The sequence below is a fragment of the Bos taurus genome, chromosome 13 (assembly GCF_002263795.3).
Source record: "Bos taurus isolate L1 Dominette 01449 registration number 42190680 breed Hereford chromosome 13, ARS-UCD2.0, whole genome shotgun sequence".
NCBI lineage: Eukaryota > Metazoa > Chordata > Mammalia > Artiodactyla > Bovidae > Bos > Bos taurus.
Genome location: NC_037340.1, coordinates 70443049 through 70466260, shown reverse-complemented (window position 1 = coordinate 70466260; position 23212 = coordinate 70443049). Strand labels below are relative to the sequence as shown.

The following is a 23212-nucleotide window of genomic DNA, read 5'->3' as shown; positions in this document are numbered from 1 at the left end:
TTGTTCACCTGATGAGTTAATCACCAAGCAAATCAGCCATGGGCTTCCAGACATGGAGGAAGTGGAGGGGTGAAGGGAAATATGCCATTGTTAAGCCCCTCAACAGAACGGACAGGTGGACACAAGAGGGGAGGGGGTGGGGGGATGGAGTGGGAGAGCAGGACTGACATAGGTACACTGCCGTGTGTAAGTATACAGCTGGGGGGAGGCTGCTGGAGCTCAGCTGGAGCTCAGCTGCTGAAGCTGAAGTATACAGCTGGGGGGAGGCTGCTGCAGCTCAGCTGGAGCTCAGCTCAGTGCTCTGTGACGACCTAGAGTGGCGGGATGGGGGTGGTGGGAGGGAGGTTCTAGAGGGAAGAGATAGATGAATACATACAGCAGATTCTCTGTGTTGTACAGCAGAAAGTAACACAACAATGTAAAATAACTATCGGTTGTTGCTAAGTCGCAACAACCATGCGCAACAGCCGTGTCCAACTCTTTGCAACCCCACAGACTGTAGCCCCGCCAGGCTCCTCTGTCCATAGGATTCTCCAGCCAAGAATACTGGAGTGGGTTGCCATACTCTTCTCCAGAGGATCTTCCTGACCCAGGGATTGAACCCCTGTCTCTTACATTTCTTGCATTAGTAGGAGGGTTCTCTACTACTAATGCCAAATAAATACAATAAAAGCCCCTCGATATATCAGGTATGATGTATATGGGTATTTATCCTCAGGGTGAAATCTATAACTGGTCCTCATACATGGAGGGTAAGGAGAGAGCACCCCGGATTGGCAGGTGGCAAAGAAGCTTACACACGAGACTTGTCTTGGGCACCATGAGACGGTAGATCTCCCCACCCGCTCATCAGAATCTTTTTCTTTTTAAACACCAAAACACATTTGTGCATCGGGGAATAGCCCATTAATAACGTTGTGATAGTTTCAAGTGAATAGTGAAGGGACTCAACCTATATATCTACACGCATCCATTCTCCCCCAAACCCACCTCCCATCCAGGCTGGCACATAACAGAATCTTAAAGCTTATGAAGAGGCCTTAGCAGGGTTTAGTCATACACAGCCATCCAGATGATCTAAACACACACTTCTCTCTCCTCTCAAGGCTGTGTTCTTGGAACCACGCACACTGTGTGGGAACAGTGGGTAGAACGTACATCCCAAGCACAGGAGGTGGAGCCTCCAGTTGCCCTGGTCCCGCTCAAGGGTCAACCTGCACGTCCTCTCAATGACCTCCTCAAACACTGATGGGCGTTGAGAGATAAGTACCCCAGCTCCTTGTTCCTTGGTGAGACAAGTTCTGCACTGCCTCCCAGAGACCCCCCAGCAGGGCTGAGCCCCGGCTACCCACAGTTTGACTTTCTCCACCCTGCATCCTTTACTGCCTTCCTTCCCCACCCTGTCTCACTTGCCCCTCCCACTACTGATGCTCCTGGGATCACCTCCTAAACACACTCCTTGCCCTTGAATCCTCTCAGGATCTGATCCTGAGAGGCCCCCTCAAAACAGCCGAGAGCCAGAGACATTGAGATAATTATAAATCTTGGTTAGATTTTTAAATGCTATGCTGCTGCTGCTGCTGCTAAGTCGCTTCAGTCGTGTCCGACTCTGCGCGACCCCGTAGACGGCAGCCCAACAGTCTCCCCCGTCCCTGGGATTCTCCAGGCAAGAACACTGGAGTGGCTTGCCATTTCCTTCTCCAATGCATGAAAGTGAAAAGGGAAAGTGAAGTCACTCAGTCGTGTCCAACTCCTAGCGACCCCATGGACTGCAGCCTACCAGGCTCCTCCGTCCATGGGATTTTCCAGGCAAGAGTACTGGACTGGGGTGCCATCGCCTTCTCCGTTTAAATGCTATAGATACAAACAATAAACATTGCATTCCTACCAGGTGAGACAGGCCTGGGACCTGAGACCCTTTGCTGCAGTGCTTGCACCTGGACACCTGGAGCTACAAAATACAGAGAAACTACATGGGACTAAAAATAGCTGTGTGCATGGGCAGTTGGGGCAAATTCTAGACCAAAAGACACAAAGACCAAAAAACCCACCTGCCGTTTCTGAAGTAGTGGGAGCAAAAAACACTGAGTGTCCGGAGAAAAAGCAGGGTACTGCGCATGCCCCCTGCACAACACTACCTAAGGAGTGGGCAAAACACCTAAGCCATCCTTCCAGCACACCCCTACCCTCACCCCATATAAGGAATGAGCTCACCAACTAGGGGAGCAAGCAAGGGAACCTGTTACTTGTCTTTGCTCCCTCCCGCAGCCAGTGCAGGAGCCCTAATAAAGCCTTGCCTGAATTTCCTGTCTGGGCTCTAGTCAATTTCTACTGACTGGAGAAGGCCAAGAACCCTACCTACTTGGTATCACAGGGATGAAGTTCTGTGTTTGCCCCAGAAAGGGCACAGGGTAGGAAAGAGTCAGGGCAGGAGGAGGAACTAAGCTGCGGAAATGAATGAGATATGGTCCCCATCTCGGACAGAGCTGACAATTTAGTTGGGGGCAGGAGAGCTGACTTATAATCACACAGGAAAAGAGAGAGGAGAAAGCAGGAAGATGCATCAAGCCAGCTTTAAGTCTCCAGATTAGACCTTCATATTTACAATAGAAACAGGGCCCGCCACCAACCACCGTTCCCTAAGGTGGAGATCCACCAAGCCTCCTGGGTCTGGGGCAGCAAAGAATATAAAATGTTTTCACAGGCAATTATTACTTTTCACCTTCAAAAGAGCCTTCTAGGTAGATGGGAATTGTATTTTCATTATTCACGTCAGGTCCAAATGTGTACATGTCAGAGCAGAAGCCTTGCTTCTATTCTAGCTCACAAGTCACAAGCTTTTGTGTTGCTGCAGACTTACATGAGGACAGAAGTCAGTCAGGACCCCATTCTGCTAGGAGTTTTCTCAGCTAAGCTGAACTGTTGATTTCTGTTGAGGGAATACCCGGCACCACCCTTCCACCAGTCAGCTGTGAAGCCTGGGAAGGGGGACTCTCCAGAAGGAAGGCTTCCTGGGGGCTCAATTTGGAGCTCAGCTGAGAATGGAGACTCAGTCCCCATCTCAGAAAGTGAGATGCTCCCAGCTCTTCTCCTAACCTCACCTACCAAGCTCATGTTTTCTACCTCCCTACCTCCTGTTCCCACCTTCCCAGTCCGGCCAGGCCTCTCCACTCGCAGGGGACACCTTCTACACTCCCAGGGGACACCTTCTACATGCCCCCACCTTGCCAACCCCCATCCCATTCCCCACCCCCAACCCCAGGGAACCAGAGAGATAGCAGAATTCTGGTTTCCATAGCAACGCCGCCAGGTTCACAAGGCAACAAGGGCCTGCGTTTGCACTCAGCTCAGTGTAACTGTCAGTGGCCAAGGTAACTTCAAGTCAGTCTTCGAGGTTAATTTGTCTGCAGCTTTCTCTGCATGGAAGCCTCCCGTATGGAAGAAAGGTGAGTCATCAGCCCAAACCACCCAATTAAGCCAGGATCAAATCCAGTGGTCCCACGCATACCTGAGAAGGCCCACTAACTGGTCCATTATCTAATAATCAGTCCACAATCTCTGAGTAGCTCGTGGGCAGCCTCGGAAGGTGCATGGAACTCCCAGACTTAGCCAGCATGTGCTGACACTGCAGTAAGGGCTGGGGCTCCCCGAGTCGTCTCTCTCAGCCCTGCCGCCAAGTTAAAGGCTGGTGGACAGGAAGGGGAGACTCAGGTACCAGCTCCAAGGAGGGACCTGGGGAGCTAGACCTGCATGGTTGGCTGGTTATCAGGAAACACGGGTCCTTGTGTCCAACTCCCAGTTCACAGGGGATTTTGACAACCTCCTTAGTACCCATCAGAGCCGAGTCTTGACAGGCAAGAGCGGTCTTCCCAACAGGAGGACCCTGCCCTCCCCAAGCCCTCAAACACTTGCTCCATGGTCTGTGCTATAATGAGGGCCTCTTCGCTGCCGGAGGCTCGATCATAAGAGCCCTGATCTCTAGCACTGGCTGTTCAAGGGGCTCCAAAGACTGGCTGTTCATTGCTCTGCAGCTGAAGTCTGGGATGCCTGTAGGTGCAATGCTCAGAAAAGAGGGTGGCCCGGTGCAGATTCCTGCCCGTGTTCAGGTGGGTGTGTGCTCGTGGATGGACAGGTCAGTTACTGGCAGCCAGGGTTAGGGTAGGACTTTCAGCATAATTTTTAACCCACTGCAACTGGAAAACATATTAAAACATGTACTTTGTGGATGGCACATTCCAACATCCTTACTAGAACAAGTGAAACAACAAAGGAGCAAGAGAGCAACTGCCAGCATCAAATTAAGTTGAGCGCTCTCTACATATTACGTTATCTAATCCCCACCACCACCCTCTGACGGAGACTGCTTCTCACAGATGAGGAAATGAGGTTCAGAAGAGTGAAGTGACTCACCCAGGGTCACACAGCCAGGAAGCAGTGCTGCTGGAACTTGAACCGAGAACTCTGCCACTCCAAAGCTCGTCTTGCTAATACTGTTCCATGTCTTCTGAACCTAGAAGAGAGAGTCAAAAGGCAATTTTATTATTTTTTTTTCTTGGGTATTGGTTTTTTTTATTTTATTTTATTTTACTTTACAATATTGTATTGGTTTTGCCATATATCAAAATGAATCTGCCACAGGTATACATGTGTTCACCATCCTGAACCCTCCTCCCTCCTCCCTCCCCATACCATCCCTCTGGGTCGTCCCAGTGCACCAGCCCCAAGCATCCAGTATCTTGCATCGAACCTGGACTGGTGACTCGTTTCATACATGATATTATACATATTTCAATGCCATTCTCCCAAATCATCCCACCCTCTCCCTCTCCCACAGAGTCCAAAAGACTGTTCTATACATCAGTGTCTCTTTTGCTGTCTCGTACACAGGGTTATTGTTACCATCTTTCTAAATTCCATGTATATGCATTAGTATACTGTATTGGTGTTTTTCTTTCTGGCTTACTTAACTCTGTATAATAGGCTCCAGTTTCATCCACCTCATTAGAACTGATTCAAATGTATTCTTTTTAATGGCTGAGTAATATTCCATTGTGTATATGTACCACGGCTTTCTTACCGATTCATCTGCTGATGGGCATCTAGGTTGCTTCCAAGTCCTGGCTATTATAAACAGTGCTGCGATGAACATTGGGGTACACGTGTCTCTTTCCCTTCTGGTTTCCTCAGTGTGTATGCCCAGCAGTGGGATTGCTGGATCATAAGGCAGTTCTATTTCCAGTTTTTTAAGGAATCTCCACACTGTTCTCCATAGTGGCTGTACTAGTTTGCATTCCCACCAACAGTGGAAGAGGGTTCCCTTTTCTCCACACCCTCTCCAGCATTTATTGCTTGTAGACTTTTGGATTGCAGCCATTCTGACTGGTGTGAAATGGTACCTCATAGTGGTTTTGATTTGCATTTCTCTGATAATGAGTGATGTTGAGCATCTTTTCATGTGTTTGTTAGCCATCTGTATGTCTTCTTTGGAGAAATGTCTATTTAGTTCTTTGGCCCTAATAATGAGAAAATAGAAAGAGAAATTAAGGAAACAATTCCACTAACCATTGCAACAAAAAGAATAAAATACTTAGGAATATATCTACCTAAAGAAACTAAAGACCTATATATAGAAAACTATAAAACACTGGTGAAAGAAATCAAAGAGGACACTAATAGATGGAGAAATATACCATGTTCATGGATTGGAAGAATCAATGTAGTGAAAATGAGTATACTACCCAAAGCAATTTATAGATTCAATGCAATCCCTATCAAGCTACCAATGGTATTCTTCACAGAGCTAGAACAAATAATTTCACAATTTGTATGGAAATACAAAAAACCTCGAATAGCCAAAGCTATCTTGAGAAAGAAGAATGGAACCGGAGGAATCAACCTGCCTGACTTCAGGCTCTACTACAAAGCCAGTCATCAAGACAGTATGGTACTGGCACAAAGACAGAAATATGGATCAATGGAACAAAATAGAAAGCCCAGAGATAAATCCACGCACATATGGACACCTTATCTTTGACAAAGGAGGCAAGAGTATACAATAGATTAAAGACAATCTCTTTAACAAGTGGTGCTGGGAAAACTGGTCAACCACTTGTAAAAGAATGAAACTAGAGCACTTTCTAACACCATACACAAAAATAAACTCAAAATGGATTAAAGATCTAAACGTAAGACCAGAAACTATAAAACTCCTAGAGGAGAACATAGGCAAAACACTCTCCGACATACATCACAGCAGGATCCTCTATGACCCACCTCCCAGAATATTGGAAATAAAAGCAAAAATAAACAAATGGGACCTAATTAAACTTAAAAGCTTCTGCACAACAAAGGAAACTATAAGTAAAGTGAAAAGACAGCCTTCAGAATGGGAGAAAATAATAGCAAATGAAGGAACAAACAACTAATCTCAAAAATATAAAAGGCAATTTTAAATGCAGCAGCATGCGCACAACCACCCAACACAGAGGATTTGTCGGATTGAGAAGTCTCTCCTATTAAAGGAGACAGGGACAGGGAAAGGTGGGAAGTTTTCAAGGCAAAGTGAAACAGTGCCACCTGAAAACATCAGTGTCACCAAGGTGAAATTCCTCTAATCAGAATAAGGCTGTGGAGGACTTCCCTGGTGGTCCAGTGGATGAGAGTCTGCCTGCCAATGCAGGGGACATGGGTTCCATCCCCTGGTCCGGGAAGATTCCACATATCGCAGGGCAGCTAAACTGTGCACCACAACCACGGAAGCCGTGCCCTAGACCCCATGCCCCCCAACAAGAAAAGCCACTGCCATGAGAAGCCCACGCACCGCAACTAGGGAGTAGTCCCCACTCTTCGCAACTGGAGAAAACCCACCCACAGCAGTGGAGATCCAGTGCAACCATAAAGAGAAAATAAAATTAATAAATTAGAAAAAAGAATAAGACGGCGAGTGGAAAGTCCAGGCTGAGGAGTGAGAGTAGTAGGCTGAGAATTCAAGCTTTGTAATTTCTGCTGATTCACAACCTCGGGAGCTTCCCAGGTGAAATCTAAAACCAGCCCGCATACACGGAGAACCGGCAGAAGGAGGCAGCCGGTCCAGGTTAACAGGTGGCAGCTTTTAAGCAAGCAATTCACGAGGCTTGTCTTGGGCACCTCAAGATGAATAGACCTCCACACCTGCCCATCAGCCTCTTAAATGTTTAGAGGCTTTGCAGGGTTCAGCCATGGACACGGTCCAGATGCTCTCAACACCTTAATCCTCTCTGGCTGAGTCCTTAAAAATGGTTCCCACTCTGGGGATGGAGGGCAGAAGTTACATCCCCAAAAAACTGATGGGGGTGAGGGTGAAGCCCCTGACTGCCCTAGTCCAGCTCGCAGGTCAATCAGAGGTCACTTCCTTTCCTTGACCTCCTCCAACACCAAAAAGCTCTCCATCTGCCCACACTGTTATGTGAACGAAAAACAAACAGCTGGCAGCACCATCGAGGGAGTCTGTGGAGTCAGAGTTGGTGCTCACTTAGTCTGCCTGAGCATTGAGATATTGGGGTCCAGGCTCACCATGCCAATCGGGATGGTGGAGGCTGTGGGGTGCGGGGTTTGTCCAGCAAAGCCACAGTGAAATAAGGGACACAGCCCATGAGGGTGACATGTGTAGCAATCGAGGCAGAGGAGCTGGTCTGTGTAAGCAGGAGATTGGTTGCACCAGGGCAGTTGGGAAAAATAAGTGACCAGACTTATTGGTTGCACCCAAGGCAAGCCAGGTTTCTCATCATCAGAGGAAGAACATGCAAACATGGAAAGGAGGGAGGCTAGAAGCTGGACTGAAATTGGAGACAGCAACGTGAACTCACAGTGTTTAATATCTACAAATGAATGTATGATCAGCGTTTAATCATGAAGAAACTTCAGACTAAGGAGATAATATGAGAAACATTCTATAAAGTATCCAGCTGCTGCTGCTGCTGCTAAGTCACTTCAGTTGTGTCCAACTCTGGGAGACCCCATAGACGGCAGCCCACCAGGCTCCGCCACCCCTGGGATTCTCCAGGCAAGAACACTGGAGTGGGTTGCCATTTCCTTCTCCAATGCATGAAAGTGGAAAGTGAAATTAAAAGTGAAGTCGCTCAATCACGTCCAACTCTTCACAACCCCATGGACTGCAGCCTACGAGGCTCCTCCGTCCATGGGATTTTCCAGGCAAGAGTACTAGAGTGGGTTGCCATTGCCTTCTCCGAAGTATCCGGCTAGTGCTCCTTAAAAATGTCAAAGATATGAAAGACATGGAAAAAAAAAAAAAAGATATTGTTCCAGACTGGAGTGGACTAAAGAGATGTGACAACTGAATGTATGGTAGGATCCTGGACCAGGAACACAAGGGTGCTTACAAAGAATGTTTATTGATACAACTGACAAGATTTGAATGGATCTGTGGATTGCATAATATTACTGTATCAATGTTAATGTCATTGTTTTTCTATTTTTACTGGGATAATATAAAAGAGTCTTTGGGGAAAATACACACTGAAATATTTAGAAGTAATTAGCCATGCTATCAGTAACTTACTCTCAAATGGTTCAGAAGAGAGACACATACCAAAAGAGTAATTATGATAAAATAGTAACAACTGAAGAATTGGATTAAGAGTATAGAAGTCCTTTGCTCAATTCTTGCAACTTTTCTATAGACTTTAAATTGTATATTAAAAAACTTAAAGCATTCTATTGTGTTCCATTACTACAGTCTGTGTGTGTGAGTTGCTCAGTGTCCAACTCTTTGCAACCCCATGGACCACAGCCACCAGACTCCTCTGTCCATGGAATTCTCCAGGCAAGAATACTGGAGTGGGTAGCCATTCCCTTCTCCAGGGGATCTTCCCAACCCAGGGACAGAACCCAGTCTCCCAGATTCTTTACCATCTGAGCCACAAGGGAAGCCCCTCCTACAGCCTAGCCAACACTAACTAATACAGCATGTAACTATTTTTCCCTAGTAGGAGTTAGACTCTATCATTATAATAAATATGCATTGAGAGCCCTCTGTGTACCAAGCACTGTGCCAGGGAGATAGGACTAAAGAAGACAGGCATGGCCCCTGCCCACATGGAGCTTCCAGTAAAATATGATAGATATTAAACAGATTGTGTCATCCTTTATCACAATTATGGTTAAGGGTTGGGGGGGGTTTTACAACAGGGTAATCTAGTCTCATCTAGGGGGTGTCAGAGATGTTTTCTCCAAAGTAAACAGTGTTTAACAGTTAAAGGAAGCTACCCCAAGGAAAATATATCAGCTGCAGTTGCAATAGAAGTGCTAGGGCCTCCCTGGTAATCTAGCTTTTAAGACTTCACCTTCCAATGCAGGAGATGCAGGTTCATTTCTCTAAGATCCTACATCCCACACAGCCAAAAAAATAAAAAACAGAGGCAATACTGTAACAAATCCAATAAAGACTTTAAAAATAGTCCACATCAAATAGGACTGCTTAAGTGTTCAATATTCTATCATGATATTTGCAAGGTCCTCGACCTCTCCTAATGAAACTATTATTGTGAAAATGTTGAGAAAATGTCAGTATGTACTCTGAGTCCACCCAAAGATTGCCACTGATATTTGAATAATTTTAGATTCTCTGATTCTATCCTTGTCATATTGTATATTATTTATACCGTAACCAGAGGATTCTTTTGAAAACATTGATGATACCCCTCTCAGCTTCAAACCTGCCAATGATTTTACATTTGTATCTCTTATCTATTGTCTCAATAATACTGTATAGCAAATAACCACAAAACCCCAGTGGAATATAATCATGAATACGAGAGGTTCTGCTGATTGGATTGGGCTCAGCTGATCTTGGTTGCTGCTGCTGCTAAGTCGCTTCAGTCATGTCCAACTCTGTGCGACCCCATAGACGGCAGCCCACCAGGCTCCGCCGTCCATGCGATTTTCCAGGCAAAAGTACTGGAGTGGGGTGCCATTGTCTTCTCCGGATCTTGGTTAGGTTCATACAATAAACCAAGAGGTGAGCTGCACATTGTTCAATCTCTCAACTGAATAATTGGATTGCCCCAGCCACTTTTCCACAGTTCTAGTAGTCTCCAGCAGGCTGGCCAAGGCAAAGGAGCTAGAGTGAGGAAGCGCAATCGTGTAGTGTTTCTCAAGCCTCCACTTGAAGTGTTTGCTAATATCCCATTGGTGAAAGCAAGTGACACAGCCAAGCCCAGAATCATATGTTAAGTTACATAACGACAGTCATGCATATAAGGAGGAGTGAAGAACTGGAGTCATAGCATCTCACGAAGAATAAAATCCAGATGCCTCACCATAGCCTACATGACCTGGCCCTCCTGACCTCAAATGTCGTCTTGTTTTCTTGATTGCTAGTTTTCGGTGTTTAGTATAGCCTCTGGAACATAATAAGTGTTCAATAAATGTTTCTTCAGTGAATGAATAATGAGCAATGTGGCCTTCTCTTGGCATGTGCTGATTAACTGGGCGTGAATTTGTCTCTAAAAAAAAAATCAACATGGTTGTTTACTTTTTAGTTTCCGTGTATACCACAGAGATATCATTACAAGTTGGGCTTAATCTAAGGTACTAATTTGATATTTACCCCATAAATTTCTGGAAGTGTGATAGCATGGTGGTGCCTCCTTTCAATAAATACTTTAGGATTAGAGAAGAGGCCTCAGGCTGCAGACAAATGAGAAAAAGAGATTTCCCCAAATCATCGTTGTTGCAATTCCTCTGGCAGAATGGCTGATTTAGGCGCTTGTTATCTCCTGGATGTTCTGAGCCTGTGGTATGAATTTAGGGAGCCTTGTGCAACTATATGGCTTTAGTAAATCCTATACTCCAACTTGTTTTTTCTGGAGCATGTTAAAGAGTTACTATGGACTCTAAAAGCCAGACTGTCATTTCCACATCAGTGTTTGTTCACTCTGTGTCCCCAGCACATAGCTCAGGGGGCTAGAAATAAGTCTGTGGAGTAAATGAATGATCCAGGTAAAATGAAGTAAGATAATGAAAATGAGAATATTAAAAGTGACAGGGACTCCCTGGTGGCCCAGTGGCTAAGACTCTGCACTCCCAATGCAGGGGAGGCTGGGTTCAATCCCTGGTCAGGGAACTAGGTCCCTCATGCCACAACAAAAATCAAAGATCCTGAGTGCCGCAAATAAGACCTGGCACAGCTATATATATATATATATATATATATTTTTTTTTTTTTTAATGATGGAAGAGTAGAACTGACTTGATCTGGGATAGAGAGGTGGCCAACAAAATCAGTGAGGACCTCTGGATCTTTGGAATCTAGGGGCCCACAAGTCAAACTTGCAGAGTTCTTTAGGAGTCAGGAATGATGTAGCCAATTCTCTTCAATGCCCCAGCCATAATCCCCAAATCCCCTTACTTTTTCTATGCACACCAGCCTCACTTTCAGCAGTGACACCTACAACTTTGCCAGTGGCCTGCCTTCAGACTTTTTGCCATGGTAAGCATCTACCTAGTGCTTGAGAGTTAACATCCCCCTGTGGGCATGGGGGTACAACTATCCCAGCTCCTTCACCTTTTGAGATAAATCTAATGTGTGTGTTTTTTGAGGTCTCTCAAAGTTTTCCCCCATGGAGTTAACCTCCAGTGGCTTAGTGTGGTGGTGGTGGTGGTGTTCAGTCACTCATTCGTGTCCAATTCTTTACGACCCCATAGTAGCTGGAATAATAACCCATTCTTTATGTACTGCCTTTCCTTCCTTAGATTAATTCCCCATCTACTTGTATTCCTGGCAACTCCCAGTAAAGTGCTTGCACCTGAATCCGCAGCTTAGTGTCCACTCTGGGGGAAACCCACACCAAGACAGAGAGTTTGTGAGCAAAGCAATTCTAGTATAAGGGCTAAGCTCCAGCAAGACATCTTGCAATCCACATGGGAGAACTGGAGGGGCCCCCTTTTGCACCTCCGTCTCCCTAATCCAGTGTTTCCCTTTCCCATTCATCCTCGGGCTCATCTCTGAGGATCCCAAAGCGCCCAGAATGAGAAGTTTTGCTATTTATTTTGCAGGATGCAGAATCCATTTTTGTTTTATCTCTTTCCAGACAGTTGGTTTGCTTTAATGGGCCGCTCTTCCGCCTGTGCATAATTCTTCTCTAAATTAAATTCTCTTCTCAGCCCCACGTAATACACACTGGGCTGTCAGCTCATTACTTTTACATCCTCCCTTGTTCTGTTTATGTGAAGGTTTAATTAACTATGAATTGCTGCGTAGGCAGCAGGAAAAAAGCCCACTCCCCAGGTGGCTGTGTGGGACTCAACTCCATGAAGAAAGAGAAGCAATAGAGTCTGTGGGAAGTCTCTAGAAGTGAGGAGAGAGCGTGAAGATTTTCGACCTCTATTTCATCTTTCAGTGATTCATTATTCACTAAATATGTATTAAGTTGCTATTGTGTGCTGGGCATCATTCTAGGTGTGAAAGTGGTGAATCAGAGAGACATGGGCCCTGCCCTCACAGCGTTTACAGTCTGCCAGGGGGAACAGACAGAGTGTTTTAAGCTATCTATTGCTATATAACAAATCGCTTCCAACAACAATAAACATTTATTATATATCACGCTTTCACTTCTAGTAGCTCAAATGTGATCACATGTGGGTCAGATACTTAGAAGCAGCTTGACTGGGAGGTTCTGGCTGAAGGTCTCTTGTGAGATTGTCTGCAGTTAAAGTCATCTCGGCTGCAGTCATCCAAAGGCTTCACTGGGTTGATGGATCACCTCCAAGGTGCGTCACTCACGGGGCTGACAAGTTCGTCCTGGTTTTTGGCAGGAGGCCCTGATTACTTTTCATATATGGGTCTCTCCCTGGGATGCTTGAGCATCTCCAAAGCAAGGGCTGCTGGATTCCTAAAGCAGAGCAGAACTCTACCCTTTATGATGTGACCTTGAAAGTCATAGGTCATCATTTCTTCTAGACTCTATCAGTCACACCAGCATGATTCAAAGTGGGAGGAGACTGTACAATGACATGAATACTAGGAGGTGAGGATCATGAGGTGCCACACTGGAGACTGTCTAACACAATAAGTAGACAAAGACAGCAAAAAATTGCACATTGTGATCAGTGATTTAAGAAAATAGAGTAATGTTGATGGCGACTGATAAAGGACAGCAGGCTACACAAGGCAGGTAATCAGGAGAGGCGCCTCTTTCTAGCTGTGTAAACCAGCAAAATTTCCCTAGCCTTTTTTAACCCTCAGCGTACTCATTTATGAAAGAGGAACAATAATCACTCTTAGCTCACAGAGTGCTGTGAGGCTCAAATGGGACCAGAAGCATGAACATTCAATTGTTATTTTAGTTTCTGCACTTCGTGGTTACATCTCTTCTTCCAAAGGACCAATAACCTTAACTGGGAGAGGTGGGTGGTCCCCTTGCTGCCAGCTTCTGAAAGGAAGTCTTAAAAACATTTGGGCAGAGACCAGAGCTCCTAGGACCCAGCTGAGCTACACAGCCAGCAAAAGAGAAACTTGATTGTTCTCTGGCTTCCAGCTAAGAAAAGGCATTTGGCTGAAACATATTTGTCAAGCTCTGCTGTCCTGGGATGAGGCATAGAGCCTGGCAGGTTTGGTTCATCCCTCCGGAGAAGGACACCTCTTTCACAGAATTTCAGCTCAGTCGGTGCTGGATGGAACAAACAAACTCTAGAATTCACAATTCTGGATGGAAAAGACAGGCACAGCTGGATTTTGTCATTTTTCCACCCCCTGCCCCGGGCAGGAAATGAGAGGCAGGATCCATTCCCGGAGCTCCCTCAGCTTGATTTTGCCAGCTGCTGTACATGCTCAAGCTTCTCTCTCCTCATTAGCCAAAGGAGGTACTTTGACCACCAGCAACGATAAAATTGTGATGATATTTAATACACAATGCTAGAGATGGTGTAAGAAATGGACCGTGTTCTCCAGGACGGAAGGAAGTGAAAACTGGTTTGACCCCTCTTGCAGGCAAACTGACAACCATGGCAGTAATTTAGAAGAAGCTTTTTAAAAAGCATACCTTTTGAATCAAACAGTATTTGTCTGCACCTACTATATACTGGAATGCATTTTTTTCTTTTTTTATTTTTAATTGGAGGATAATTGCTTTACAATGTTGTGTGCTTTTCTCCATACAATAACATGAATCAGCCCTAAGTATACATATAGCCCCTCCCTCTTGAACCTCCCTCCCACCCCAGCCCCTATCCCATCCCTCTAGGTTGTCACAGAGCACCAGTTTGAGCTCCTTGTGTTATACAGTAACTTTCCACTATCTATCTATTTTACATATGGTAATATATATTCTTCAGTGCTGCCTGGATTAACTTAATATATGTCCTACAAATAGATGTTCCTCCCTTCCCCCCCGACCCCTGTGCCAGACAGTAAGGTCTCATTAGTTATGTATTTTATACATAGTAGTATATAGATTTTTAGCATTTCACAGAGTGGTATCCAGGCAAGAATACTGGAGTGGGTAGCCATTCCTTTCTCCAAGGGATCTTCCTGACCAGGGATCAAACCCAGGTCTCCAGCATTGCAGGTGGATTCTTTACCATCTGAGCCACTAGGGAAGCCAAAGTGAAAGTGTTAGCTGCTCAGTCATGTCCAACTCTTTGTGACCCTATGGACTGTAGCCAGCCAGGCTCCTCTGTGCATGGAATTCTTCAGGTAAGAATACTGGAGTGGGTTGCCATTTCCTTCTCCAGGGTATCTTCCCGAACCCGGGGTTGAACCTGGGTCTCCTACCTTGCAGGCAGATTCTTTACCATCTGAGCCACCAGGGAAGTATAGGTGTCGATCCCAATCTCCCAATTTATCTCCACCCCATTCCCCTGTTGGTATCCATATGTTTGTTCTCTACATCTGTGTCTCTATTTCCACTTTGAAGATAGGTTCACCTGTACTATCTTGTCTAGATTCTATATATGTGTGTTAGTATATGAGGTACCAGAAGACTAAGTTCATAGAGTCAGAAAGTACAGTGGTAGATGCCAGGGGCCAGGGGATGGGGGGTGGGGCAAGGGGGACTTGGTGTTTAGAGGCACAGAGTTTCAGTTTAGGAAGGTGAACAATTCAGGAGATGGATAATGGTGAGAGTTGTACAACAATGTGAATGTACTTAGTGCCTGTGCAATGCACAGTCAAATATAGTTAAAATAATGTTTTATGTGACTTTTATCACAATAAAAAAAATTTTTTTAAAGCATATCCTTTGAAGGAGCAATTCCACACATGGAATTTATCCTATTGAAATAATTAAGGCTATGTACCAAGTCTTAGGGTTTCCCACATGGTGCTAGTGGTAAAGAACTTGCCTGCCCATGCAGGAGACTTAAGAGATGTGGGTTCAGTCCCTGGGTTGGGAAGATCCCCTGCAGGAGGGCATGGCCACCCACTCTAGTATTCTTGCCTGGAGAATCCCATGGACAGAGGAGCCTGGAGGGCTGCTGTTCACAGGGACGCAAAGAGACACACACGACCAAGTGACTTAGTACACACACACCAGGTCCTAAACTATCTACGTGGAAATATTTCTATCATATTAGATCTTTAAAAGAACTTTGCATAATAATATGTATAATATGATCCTACATTTTTGGAAAAAGATATACACTTGATCAACACAAGTGATGAAAGTTCATATTTTAATCTTGCATCAGACAATAGAGACCATTTTTTAGCTCATATCAAAAATTTACAAAAATTGATCATATAGTAAGTCTTTGTCAAAGTGAGAGGGTAACAGGTAGGAAGGCCAGAGGTCCCCAAGCAGCAGGAGGAAACAAACTGCAAGTGGCAGGCTTTTTTTTTTTTTTCCCCTTCTCTGTTGATGAAACCAGTTCTGCCTAAGACTAACCTTTTTTTCCCCTTTCTCAAACCTTGGGCTGATAATGGCTCAACAAATCAGTATTCACGTCAATTGTTTTATAGCCAGGGATGACAAACCTCATGCCATCCTATCTCAAAAATGCATATTGTGGGAGAGGGGCCTGGTAAAACTCCCTCAGCCTTGAGGTGTCTCTCTTATCTGATTAGCAGCTCACTAACAAACATAGTCTTGTTGAGAAACCTGTATGCAGGTCAAGAAGCAAAAGTTAGAACTGGACTTGGAACAACAGACTGGTTCCAAACTGGGAGAAGAAGAGTCAAGGCTGTATATTGTCACCCTGCTTGTTTAACTTATATGCAGAGTACATTATGTGAAACGCTGGGCTGGATGAAGCACAAGCTGGAATCAAGATTGCCGGGAGAAATATCAATAACCTCAGATATGCAGGTGACACCACCCAATGGCAGAAAGTGAAGAACTAAAGAGCCTCTTGATGAAAGTGAAAGAAGAGAGTGAAAAAGTTGGCTTAAAGCTCAACATTCAGAAAACGAAGATCATGGCATCCAGTCTCATCACTTCATGGCAAATAGATGGGGAAACAATGGAAACAGTGACAGACTTTATTTTGGGGGGCTCCAAAATCACTGCAGATGGTGACCATAGTGATGAAATTAAAAGATGCTTGCTCCTTGAAAGAAAAGTTATGACCAACTTAGACAGCATATTAAAAAGCAGAGACATTGCTTTGCCAACAAAGATCCATCTAGTCAAAGCTGTGGTTTTTCCAGTAGTCATGTATGGATATGAGAGTTGGACTATAAAGAAAGCTGAGCACCAAAGAATTGATGCTTTCGAACTGTGGTGTTGGAGAATACTCTTGAAAATCCCTTGGACTGCAAGGAGATCCAACCAGTCAATCCTAAAGAAAATCAGTGCTGAATATTCATTGGAAGGACTGATGTTGAAGCTGAAACTCCAGTACTTTGGCCACCTGATGCGAAGAATGGACTCATTGGAAAAGACCCTGATGCTGGGAAAGATTGAAGGCAGGAGGATAAGGGGACAACAGAGGATGAGATAGTTGGATGGCATCACCGACTCAATGGACATGAGTTTGAGCAAACTCTGGGAGTTGGTGATGAACAGGGAGGCCTGGCATGCTGCAGTCTATGGGGTTGCAAAGAGTTGAACATGACTGAGTGACTGAACTGAATTGAACTGAACTGAACAGACTTAAAACACCTTACTAAAAACTAGCAAGGGGGCACTCTTTCTGTCCCCTTCTAATGTCTATGTCAGAAGCTTTTCGTATCTCAATTATACTTTAATAAAACTTTGCTACACAAAGATCTTCAAGCAGTCAAGCCCCCATCTCTGACTCCAGATCGAAATCCTCTCCTCTGGAGGTCACAAATCCTGGCATAACACACAGCTCACAGCAGCAACCTTTCAAAAGACAGTCAATAAATTTCAAAGACTTGATATCATTAGCTCATATTTTATGATAACAATGGAATTCAATTTTCAATCATCAAACTGCCTACTAAAAAGAAAAATATTGTTTTGAGAATTAAGAAACACTCTTTTAAATGGGATATAGAGGAAATCACAAGCTGCTGCTGCTGCTGCTGCTAAGTCGCTTCAGTCGTGTCTGACTCTGTGCGACCCCATAGATGGAAGCCCACCAGGCCCCCCCATCCCTGGGATTCTCTAGGCAAGAATATTGGAGTGGGTTGCCATTTCCTTCTCCAATGCATGAAAGTGAAAAGTCAAAGTGAAGTCGCTCAGTCGTGTCCGACTCTTAGCAACCCCACGGACTGCAACCTACCAGGCTCCTCTGTCCATGGGATTTCCCAGGCAAGAGTACTGGCGTGGGGTGCCATTGCCTTCTCCAGGAAATCACAAGAGAATTACAAAATATTTAGAACTGAGAAGCAATGAAAATACTACATACCAATCTCATAGTGTGCTACAAGCTAAAACAGGACATCAAAGAAAATGTGTAGGCTTCATGAATTACCAAAGAAATAAATGTGGCTTAGACTGGGAACTGTACCTCAGTGCCCATCATCCCTCTTTCTTATAATAATAAGACCTCTGGTTTTTAGGCACACAGCTGCTCAGAATGAAGACCACGTTTCCCAGCCTTTCTCATAGTCTGAATGGCCAGTGTTGACATTCTGGCCAGTGGACTGTAAACCAAAGTAATATGTACAGTTTTCTGATCATGTTCTCAAAGGGATTTCCTGACACTTTTCACCTTCCTGCTGGTGGAAATGTAAACATGGTGGTGATGGTACAGTAAGTAATTTGTCTGGTCTTTGTCCCAGGTTCCTGGCCGGAAGCTTCAAAAACCCTGGAGATTTCCTAAGTGGTAAGAGCATCTCTATTATGCTAATGAAATGACTGAGGATGGGATCCTAGAGTGCACCAGGATAGGGGCTTTCGCTAGATAGACCAAGTACATGATTAGAAATACAGAATTAGAATATAAAATATATAGAATATAGAGTTTTTCTATATTATTCTATATTTTTTAGAATATTTTTCTATATTCTATAGAATATAGAATATTTCTAATTCTAGTATAGAATTAGAAATATAGAATTAGAAACATGATTAGAAGGCTGAGACTTGCAAGTGCTCAACCTCTGGAGAGGGGGCAGTGGGCTCGATATTAAATTTTATCAAGTGGTCAATGATTCAATCAATCATGCCCATTTAATAAAAACTCTGGACACCAAAGCTCAGAGGAGCTTCCAGACTGGCACACACACTGATGCGCTGGGAGAGTGATGCACCCTGACCCCACGGGCATGGCCATGGAAGCTCTGGATCGGGATGCTCCTAGACCCCTTCCTATGTGTATCCTTTTGAACCTATAAATATCATACTTTCAGGGGATGCTGTGGATCATTCTAACAAGTTATCACCCCTGTGTGGAGTTGTGGGAACTTTCAAGACTAGTAGCTAATAGGTCAGAAGTTTGGGTGGCCTGGACCCCCTTGCAGCTGCTATCTAAAGGAAGGGCAGTCTTGTGAAAGGATAAGCCCTTAACTTATGGGATTTGATGCTAACTCTGGATGGTTTGCATCAGAATTGTTATCACAATACTTCTAATTGGGGTGGATATAGAGTAGTGAACAGCTGTACACGTTTTCCCAGCATGGAGGGGTTTCCTAGAACATAAGACTTTCGGTGCTAAAACCAAAGAAGTCCCAGACAAACCATTACTCTATGCTGTGGGTCTTCTAAAGGAATAAGGAGGGCTTCCCTGGTGGTCCAGGGGTTAAGAGCCTGTCTTCCAAGGCAGAGCACATGGCTTCACTCCCTGGTCCAAAAAGATCCCACGTGCCGCAGAGCAACTGAGTCTGTGTGCCACAACCACTGAAGCCCGTGTGCCCTAGGGCCCATGCTCCACAGCAGGAGAAGCCACAGCAGAGACAAGCCCACGCACGACAACTAGAGAGTAGCCCCTGCTCGACGAAACTAGAGAAAGCCCGTGAACAGCGATGAAGACCCAGTGCAGCCAAAATAATAATAAATAAAATTTTAAAATAAAGGCCTAAGGACAAGGGCAACACCTTGAAGACTAGACTAGAGCAAAAAGACAAAAGAGCCTGAGTCCCTAAGGATTTCATGGAGAAGAACCTCCTCCTCCTTTTAGACCTGGACTGGCTACTTCTAGCATTTTATGTGAGAAATAAATATTTGTCCTGTTAAAGCCACTATTTCTGTTAAACACAGACTTACCTAATTTTGGTACCTTAAAGTAGAGTTCTGAACACAACAAATACCCAGAGACTACTGCTTGGGTGATATCAGTGTTGACTCAGATATTGCATGTTGGAAAGTTAGTAATCCTTGTTACATAGAAACTAAATATTTGGCAAAACAGCCTTGCACTGCTTCAGAAGATAGAGCACAGATTCAGTGAGGCTGTAGTGCTAGAGGAATACATATATAATATATATAGTATGTTGGTCTGAATTATCACTTCTTGTGTCTTTCAACAAAATCCTAGAGAAGAGATATAAATCCAAAATAAAGCTAGCCGGCTGGCATTGAAGCATACTCTGCCTATGGTTTACAGTCTGAGTTGACCAGGAGCTTATTTGCTTGGGGTTTTTCAGGGTTGAAAATTGCTTCCATACTGCCAAAATACAGCTATTAGGAGTGATAGCTGTGTAGTGTCAGATTTAGCAGATAAAACCATGGCCCTCAAATTCAACACCTTCTTTTAAAAGATGTTTTTGCCAGAAAATTGGAGCCAGCCTCCAGGAAACGATTAGATGAATGAAGTCTTTGTTTTTAAGTATAACTAGTTAGCTGTCACTAAGTTGAAAGACAAAGTAATGAGCAAAGCCCAGAAGTAAATTCAAAACAGGTTTAAAAGTTTATTTCTAAGAGAAAGAGCTAGCTGTGGGTGTTTGACAAAGAATTGATCTTGACATGTACCAACAAGTGGGTTCCAAAACTTTCTTATCCACAAGGAGAACCTGTTCTGAATGGCCTACCTCACATGTGTCCAGGGAAGATCATGGGCAAGAAAGAACATCCAAAATGGTAATGCCAGAAGACATCAAAGATGATGAATTAAAGAGTTCCTCCAAGACAGGGAATCCTGCTGGATGGGCAATGGGGTTTGATCAATTGTTAGAGAGCATTTGCTGTTCTGTGCTTCACCTTCCCTTCTGTCCAATGGGACTTTTTACTATTGTTCTTCTGATCCTCCTTCATCCCTGTATATTGACTATGTGAGAGGCAGATAATTTATCTTTTGTAACTATTTTTATTTATTTATTTGGCCACACCAGGTCTTAGTTGTTGCAGGCAGGATCTTCAATCTTCACTGAATCATGCAGGATCTTTAGTTGCGGCATGTGAGATCAGTTCCCTAACCAAGGATTGAACCAAGCCCCCTGCATTGGGAGCATGGAGTCTTAGCCACTGAACCACCAGGGAAGTCCCTGTCCTGTACTTTTTAAGTCACTGCACCATAAAGAGCCACACATGGACCTAATGGAGAAAACGAAAATCCAGAGATCCTAGATTTCGAGTTAGGTTCAATAACTGCAGGGGACCTTGGAGTTGCGTCCTTTGGTGTAGGGACGGTTGGGAAGATGAGTACTCATGGATGCTTGGGTAACAAAGGGATGGACTGTGGCCAGGACTGCTCATTGTTCTCAGTATCCATTGTCCTTTCTTCCCACAGTAACAGATCCCTTAATTTTTAGCTGGACATAGGGTTTCTCAGAACAAAAGCCAAATTTACCAGCATCTCTTGTGTGGTCATAAGAGGAATTCTTGCCAATGAGATATGAGCAGACAGGATGCATATAACTTCTAGGTCATATCTTCATGGGAGGGAATCCTTTCTTCCCCTCCTTTATGCTTGCTGGAACCGTCATAGAGATAAATTATCTTGCAACACACTGACAAGAGCAAAACCCTACAAACGAGGAAACAGAAGGATCCTGAGTCCTTAAGGCTTTTGTGAAGCACAGTGACTATGCCAGCCCCGGATCTCCTACCTCCTAAATTTTCACATGTGAGAAAAATAAACTTTTGCCTTATTTAAGCTGTAGTTATTTTGGGTCTCTGCTATATGCAGTCAACTCTCTAATGCTAACTAGTGTAAGAAATATTGAGAATAAATGAATTATGCATTCACTTTCAAACCTAGAAAGAAAACTCAAAAAAGTAGAAATAAGCAAGTAAAAATAAGAGCAGGATTAATGAAATATGAAAAAATAGTTTTGACAAGAATTTTCTGAAAAAACTTGACAAGAAGTTTTAACAAAGAACAAGCACGTTCTATGACAATAATAATTACGAAGATAAACTTTTTATAAAATTGATCACAAAAAAAAAGAAAAATGGTACAAATGATATTCTTGTTAGATCAGGATTAATATACAAGAAAAGTTTAATGATAATAGATTCTTACAAATCACCTTAGGTTGACATAAAATTGATACAAGGAGAATTTTTCTGTGAAAGAATAGCATACAAAAATTGACAGAGAAGAAAACAAAATCTGACTACATCAATAATTATTTTTTAATTGCATCATTTTTCAAAATTCTTCTCCCCCTCAAAAATATACGAGGCCCAGAGAGTTTTCTTAAATCTTTATTTGGCTTCCTTGGGTCTCAGCTGCAGCATGCTAGATCTTCACTGTGGCGCACAGGCTCAGTAGCTGCGGCGGGGGCTCCGGTTTAGTTGTCCCATGGCATGTGGGGTCTTAGTTCCCTGAAGGGATCGAACCTACATCCCCTGTAACCACTGGATAACCAGGGAAGTCCCCCAGACAGTTTTATAATCAAATTTTACCACACGTTCAAGGAACAGACTCTTTCTGCATATATAAATCCTTTCAGAGAAAAGAAAGGTACCGGACCGTTTTATGAGACTATATTAGCCTTGATTCTAAAACCAGATATGGATAATTAATTAGCTCTACTGCAGTGAAAACCCCAAAATCTCCATGGCTTACATATACAAAGATTATTCCTCATTCATATTACATGTGGACTACAGGTCAGCTGAGGTCACAGCCCAGGCTGCATCTGTGTTCCATCTGTTCTTGCATTCAGGGATCCAGGCCAAAGGGGCAATCCCTTTGTGGAACATGCTCATTTGTGGGGCAAAGAAAAAGTCACGGAGCTAGTAAAGAATTGTAACGCCTCTTGAAATCTCTTAGTTTAAGTTGGGGACTGACAGTCACTTCCACACACAGGTTCAAGGTCAAACTTGACAAAAGGGAAATGTAGCATTAAATCATTGTTAACAATGATGCAATCCTCCACAGATAGTATAAGGAAAAAGTTACAGACCAATTTCACTTATAAATATTAATATGAATACCCTAAACAAAACAGTCCATTGAATCCAACTTTTTAAATATCATAATATCTGGTCAAATACAGTTTAGGCCAGGAATTTATACAAGAATGGGTAAAAGTTAGAAAATTTGACAATGTGATGCATCACACTGGCATGCTGAGAGATAAAAACCTATATATTTTCTCAATACTTGCAGAAAACTATCCAATAAAATTCAACAGGCATTCCTACAATTTTAGCAAATGAGAAATAGGTTTTTTAACCTAAATAGATATGTACATATATATATAATAGTAATAAAAGCTATACTAAACATTTTTATTCATGGCTAAATGTCAAGGGAATTTCCATTAAAATTAGAAATAACACACAAATATCTGTTATTTCCCCTCCTGTTTTTCTGCCAATCCTAGTCAATTTCATAGGCAAAAGAAGAAGAAATATTTGCTATAAGGATTGGAAAAATAAAAGGTAAAAATGTCATTATCTGCCTACAATTTGATTGCCAT

The 23212-nt window shown here is 43.6% G+C and overlaps 2 long non-coding RNA genes across 2 annotated transcripts in view; one reads left to right on the top strand and one right to left on the bottom strand.

Moving 5' to 3' along the window:
* Positions 1–5516, bottom strand: part of LOC132346966 (uncharacterized) — a 139242-nt gene extending 133726 nt beyond the window's left edge. Inside the window, exons 1-2 of the long non-coding RNA XR_009497003.1 lie at positions 5078–5516; positions 4411–4510 (exon numbers count right to left, since the gene is read on the bottom strand). This is a non-coding gene — a long non-coding RNA (uncharacterized lncRNA). The remainder of the gene's footprint in view (positions 1–4410; positions 4511–5077) is intronic.
* A 7458-nt stretch (positions 5517–12974) lies between these two features.
* On the top strand, positions 12975–21621 carry LOC132346965 (uncharacterized). Its single transcript, XR_009497002.1, has 3 exons — positions 12975–13025; positions 18185–18228; positions 20348–21621. It is a non-coding gene; the product is annotated as an uncharacterized lncRNA (long non-coding RNA).
* Positions 21622–23212: the final 1591 nt, after the last annotated feature.